At 45.6% G+C, this 6,040-nt stretch overlaps 1 protein-coding gene across 1 annotated transcript in view; it reads left to right on the top strand.

Annotated features, from left to right (window-relative positions):
• LOC104292115 (netrin receptor DCC-like) overlaps positions 1-6,040 on the top strand; it is a gene marked incomplete at its 3' end in the record, with an annotated part of 148,076 nt that overhangs the window by 5,719 nt on the left and 136,317 nt on the right. The gene's annotated exons all lie outside the window — the stretch shown is intronic.

Here is a 6,040-nt window from a genome sequence, read left to right as displayed (position 1 = left end):
AAAAAGAAAGTAAGAGGGAGAACAATTCATCAGTGGGATATCAAGTGCAGCCAACCATTGACGTCAGAAGGTTTGTGTCTCTATGCAGAAAGGATGAATATTTTTGGTTTGGTTTTGCTTTGAATTTAATAGGTGGCCTACAAGGAAGCTGGAGAAGGACTTTTTCCAAGGGCGTGTAGCAATAGGACGAGCGGCAATGGCTTCAAACTGGAAGAGGGGAGATTTAGATTAGATATTAGGAAGAAATTATTTAGTATGAAGGTGGTGAGGCAGTGGCCCAGGTTGCCCAGAGCAGCTGTGGCTGCCCGATCCCTGGAGGTGTTCAAGGTCAGGTTGGACGGGGCTTGGAGCAACCTGGGCCGGTAGGAGGGGTCCCTGTCCATGGCAGGGGAGTTGGAACTGGATGATCTTCAAGGTCCCTTCCAACCCAAACCATTCTATGACTGCACTGTACAGCAGCGTAAGTGTTTACTGCTTTACGGGTTTTTAAGTAACAGAAAGATGTCTTCATCTTAAGCTCGATGACATGTAAAACATGGATAAAAGCCTTTCAAAGTTTCTGGGTTGTAAATGATTAATGACCTGCACTGGGCTGCAGGTTACGCGTGCTACTTCTCATTGATTAAGGCACTAAGCCGAGAACAAGAGAACGTGCTGAAGTGTTGTTTGTTCTCCGATTAGGACTGGGAAGAGCAGAATCTTGGTAGCCCACAAATACTCAAGCGAGACAGTCCTGCTGAGATCAATTAACCAGCCTGACAGCTCGTACCGTGGAATTTCTTTGGGAAATCTTTTGAAAAGTTTCCACACAGCAGCAGCGTGAAGTTTAAAAGCTTTGCCAAAAATCTGACCTTCAGGAAACAGAGAAATAAGTATGGCCGTGGTCCACGTTCTCGTGAGCTGCAGTAGTCTGACCCTTAAGGACTCCTGTCTGAAGACTGAGCGGGAGGGTTTGCTGAGATCCATCAAAGTTCAGTCCCTTAACCTGGTGTGTTACAAGAACTATTAGGCAGAGTGGTTCCAGGCAGCCCCGAGGGAGGTCGGCAGTGCCATGTGGCCGTAGCGGAGATCATCTGGTAGACAAAAGCGGGAAGTGGGCACCACTGAAAGCCCCGGATCCCCACTTTGCCAAGTCCCCTCCGTGCAAATACTTAAGGTGAATGAAAATGGGAACAGGACTAAGATTTCTCCCTCCGTTTTCTGCCTTGGTCCCAAATGAGCAGCTGAATGTGGATTTTGCACATCTTTGAAGCTCACCTCCCCCTTATTCCTTCTCCCTTGGGATTCGGTGTCTCCTTTATAAGCCCGTTCTCCTTTTCTCTCCCCTGTCTGAAAGTAGCTCCAGTATCAACTGGGGAATTGTCGGAGACGTCTCAGCCCCTCTTTTCCTCTCCCCCAGACGCTTGTACAGCACAGTAGACACTTTGCAGCCATGAAACTAGGCAGTTTGGTGGGAGACATGGGAGGGGCGTAGCTGGAGAAGAGATGGAATGTCCATAAAGTCGATATTATTATCTTCCTTCTCCTAGTGTGGCTCTCCAGCCCGGGCTCCCTCCTGGGCACACTGAGGTCGCTGGTTGGGTGTTGGGATCAAGAGGCAGATATTTCTTCGGGTTCCCTCTTTGGTATATGTCCTCCACCCCATGCAGTGCAGGATCTTACCAGTTGAGTGTTTGTTCAGCCACCAGAGGTGATGATGAGGTTATCTTCCCTTAGAGACATGTGTGAAAATGAGAAGGCACTCAGAAACTAGATTTCACTGGTGTAAAAAGCCATCTATATGATATCGAGGAAGGCCACTGGGAGCAGAGGGAAATCATGCCACGCAAAACCAACCTACTCCACTTCAGATCTCACCATGGGGAGTTGTGCAGTTGTTTTGTCTTTGTGGTGTGTTTATTTTCTTTCTGCTTTCTTTTAAGCCGAATCTCACATTCAGCTGGTGCGCTTGGGTTGTGTTTCCACACGTGAAGCTGTGAAGGGTTATCAAGCATTGGAACAGGTTGTCCAAGGAAGTGGTGGATTTGCCATCCCTGGAGGTGTTTAAAAAAAGGGTAGAGGTGGTACTTAGGGACATGGTTTAGAGGTGGTTTTGTCTCAGGGTAGGTTAATGGTTGGACCTGATGATCTTAAAGGTCCCTTCAACATCAACAGTCCTATGATTCTATGAAGGAGATGGGCCATCTCCTCCTGTAGTGGGGTTTAATCTGGTGCTGAGATCATCTGAGGGGAAAGTGGATAAGTCATTGCTGCTCCCAGCTACTCGTTGCAAGGGAAATGCTGTCAGTGAATTTTACGCTCTTCTGTTGGTGTTTATTACGTTTGGCGTCGGATTAAAATTAAAATAGAAGGAAAAGAAAAGAAAATCCTAAAGAGCTACGGGACACCATTGTGAACTGTCTCCGTTTCCCTTTTTAAGTGATAGATGACTTTTTTTCTGGCTATTTAATCAGATCCTCAAACAGTGCTGCTCTGGTTCCTCTGAGATGAAGGGGGGGCCAGCGGGCACAGACGGAGGAGAAGCCCGCTAGAAATACAAATGAAGCGGTAGGACTGGCCGTGGCGGGGGGAACGTGGCCCCCTCTGCCTCGATTGTTTTGGGCCACGCTCAGCACGTGTCTGCTCCTCTGCGGGGCACCGCCGAGCAGTCAGGGGGGTCCCCCCTACCCGGGGCCGGCGATGACCCAGCAGAGCCCACGCTCGCTGTTGGCGTGTTTTTTCTAAAAGCCCGGTGAGGTTTTGATATATTAATTAATAGTTGTCATCGCTTTCTGGCACCGTTAACGTGGGCGTAACCAGAGAGATGTTGAAGGCTTATCTGAGCTTCCTTTTTCTGAGAGTTAGGGTCAAATCAACCCTTTATGAAACTAATAATGATTTTACCCTAGCGGTGATTTCTACCCCAAACTTATGTCAGGGTAAAAGAATCACTTTTTTTTTTTTTTTTTTGTGATTCATAAGAGTACCGGTACTTTTTGCTTTTATTTATTGCACATAATTTGGACCGTCCAATGGGGTCAAGAAAAGTTGTGTGTGTTCTGTTGGGGGATTTTGAAAGCTTTATTCAGATAGAGAGGTATAATCAGTCCGATTGCTCCTACTACTGATGTTATGCAGACATGTAGATTCACACGTGTTGCTGACCACCATTAACTGTAGAACCTGAAGTAGCAGCACGTAAGTTGGCATTAAAGCAAGTATAAATGAGCTCGGATGGGGACCAAATATACCCCTTGTAGAGGCTGCGGTGCTAAATTGGGATTAGACAACACTGAAATGAGAAGTGAAAGCCAAAAGGGGCTGTGAGCTCCTGCAGATAATAGCCTCTGCTTTTAGTATTCCAGCTGTGGCCATAGGATGCTCAAAACTGTTTGGATATGTGTCGCGTAGACTATAAAAAGGCAACGAGCTCCCTGAGAAATATAAAATTTCTATCCTGTTTAGCTGAGATTATGACTGGGGATACAGTAGTTAACAGTGTGTTACGAACTGGAGTAAGATAAGCAATGGTAGATGGGCTGCGATACACGCATTAGGCAATAAATCAAAGTACATTTGTGGATTCCAGCACCCTTGGGGGGAAAAAAGGCGCTTGGGATTGTTTCTTCTGCTTTTTCCTTTCTTTCCCATTAACAACCTTAACGTTACCCTCTTAGGAGGAGATTGCGCATCAGTTTATAACAAGATTTGTAAAAAATAAAGCAACTTTAAATGCTTCTTATGTCTTCGAAAAACCAAACAATAAATGAAGCAGATTTAAGGATTTGGGGTCTCTCATCATCTCCAGCTCACCCATTGTGGGTTTCAGGTACTGAGAATAAAGCCTCCAATGCGTACTCCTGGCTACATGTACTGGAAAACAAATTCTCAGCAAAAGAAAAAAAAAAAGCAGATGAAAGAGACCTCAGCTGATTGTCGTATTTTTATAGCTATATAAAACCTGTTATTTGCACACCTAGAAAATGAATAGAGAACAGCGTTGGTGGTGAGTGATGGACACGCATAACTTCAGATGAGGAGAGTGTCCCAGAGGAAAATCTTCTTATAAAGAACTCCCAGATAGTTATTTGCTTTATGCCGGTGGCTTCTCGCAGATCCATCCTTCAGATATTCACAAGATGCGTTGGAGGGATTGCTTTATTCTAGCAGGTGAAAGATCAGCCTTGAAAGAATCAACTTGTGTATACGGCGGGATAATTATTAGCTGTGTTCCTGCAATAAATTCCTGGCTGGACAGATCTTGAGCTTAGGAAGACGCTCTCTCCCAGAGACTGGTAAAAGTGCTGTAAATCAGTCTTCGCTCTTGGCTTTTATAAGAAGGAGGTGATTTGGCAAACAGAGCAATAAAGGCGACCATCTTTCATGCGACATAACTAACGGGTACCGGAGTTCTTTGTGCTGCCACGCCGGAATTCTTTGCAGGAGGGATTACGTGTCCAGCCATGCATCATCTCCATATGTTTGAGGGTGTCCAAAGACGGATGCTGCAGGGCGACGAGAGCTGAAGCTCGGGGGTGGCCTGGTCCTCGATGGCCGGTCCCCCTCGAGCGGACGTTCCTCTCGGAGCCCCGTTGTCCGGACTCAGCTCTCTGCGCCATTCACTTGGTCAGTTTTGTCCCGTACTTTTTTGGTTTCTTTTAAATTCCTCTACTTACAAGTTGTGTAGCTCCTTCTTGTGTCAGAGTTTCAGCAGCTTTTCAGGTTTAATGCTTCTGCACGCGCGAGATCTTTACGAAGGCTTTGCATTTCAGTGTAAAATGAGTTAGACTGGGAAACCTGTGAATTAGTTTTCCTTGCCAAAAAACAGTGGTTGACTCAATTTCCAAAATGCTTCCTCTCTCCCTGAATTCCTCTCACAACAACATTCCGTGAGGCACCGTTTCCCCTCCCTTTATTATCATAAGTATTTAGTATTATTTATAATTACTTATTGTATTACTTATTACTTTTTATCTCTAATTATAGTCTAGTATTATTTATAATTACCTCCCCATTAAAAAACAACAACCCCAAAATAAAATCCAGCTCTGCCCTAAGAAACTGAGCTTCTATTGGCATTAAAACTTCAGATTTTTAGTCCTCGTGGGTCTGTTGGAAAGCCAAACCATGTACGTTAAAATTGCTTATGGTTGGCCTTAAAATTAGTCTGAAATAAACACCATGTTTCAAATATTAGGAAAAAACAGCGGGTTTTATTTGAACAATTGGCAAAACAATGAAAAAGTAGTGATAAGGAATGCTCTTTATTGGAATTTTTAAAAAAGATGCCTCTTTGCGCTAATAATCCTGATCCTGCCTTCGCAGAAGAAGCTGGGATGTGCCGTCTCTTCAGGCTCCTCCTTGTGCCCTGAATTAGAAATAGCAAATTTCCCAGAGCTGCTTCGCGTCATGTAGGCAGAGATGGAGCAGAAGAAAGAAGTGAGAGACTATTTCAAGATCCCACTCATAAATTTCAGAGTAGGAAAAAAAACCAAAAACCCAAATATATATTTCCTTGTAACACAGAGAATGGTAGTTCTACTGGGATGTGGAAATATATTTATTTTCTGAAGGCTTATATAGGCATGTGGTGCAAGTTATACTGACCATAGAGACTTCCGCTGAGTCAAAGAGCGTGGGGGCAAGTTCCTGCACTGGACCAGGGACCCTTCACGCCGCCGAGCTGCTGCCTTGCCCACTGCCTCTGGTTTGGACATTGCCAGGTGGCTCTTGGCTGGAAAACTCGTGAATGGCTCCAGGGTGCTGCTTCCAGGGAGGGACAGGAGATGGTGTGTGGTGTCATCCTCCACCGTATGCGGTTCTCCAGTACTGTCTCAGCAGATTCAGCACCCTCAAAGCCCGCTTGTAGCTGCGGGAGAGTTTCACCTGACATATCCTATGGCATGCAACCCATGCCAACCTCATGAAGTTCAACCAGGCCAAGTGCAAGGTCCTCCATCTGGGTCGCAGCAATTCCAAGCACAACTCCAGGCTAGGCGGGGAATGGCTGGAGAGCAGCCCTGAGGAGAAGGACCTGGGGGTGCTGATTGATGAGAAGCTC

The sequence above is a fragment of the Charadrius vociferus genome, unplaced genomic scaffold (genome assembly GCF_000708025.1).
Source record: "Charadrius vociferus isolate BGI_N301 unplaced genomic scaffold, ASM70802v2 scaffold369, whole genome shotgun sequence".
Taxonomy (NCBI): domain Eukaryota; kingdom Metazoa; phylum Chordata; class Aves; order Charadriiformes; family Charadriidae; genus Charadrius; species Charadrius vociferus.
Note: the sequence above shows the minus strand (reverse complement) of the source record. Positions and strands in the feature narration are given on the sequence as shown.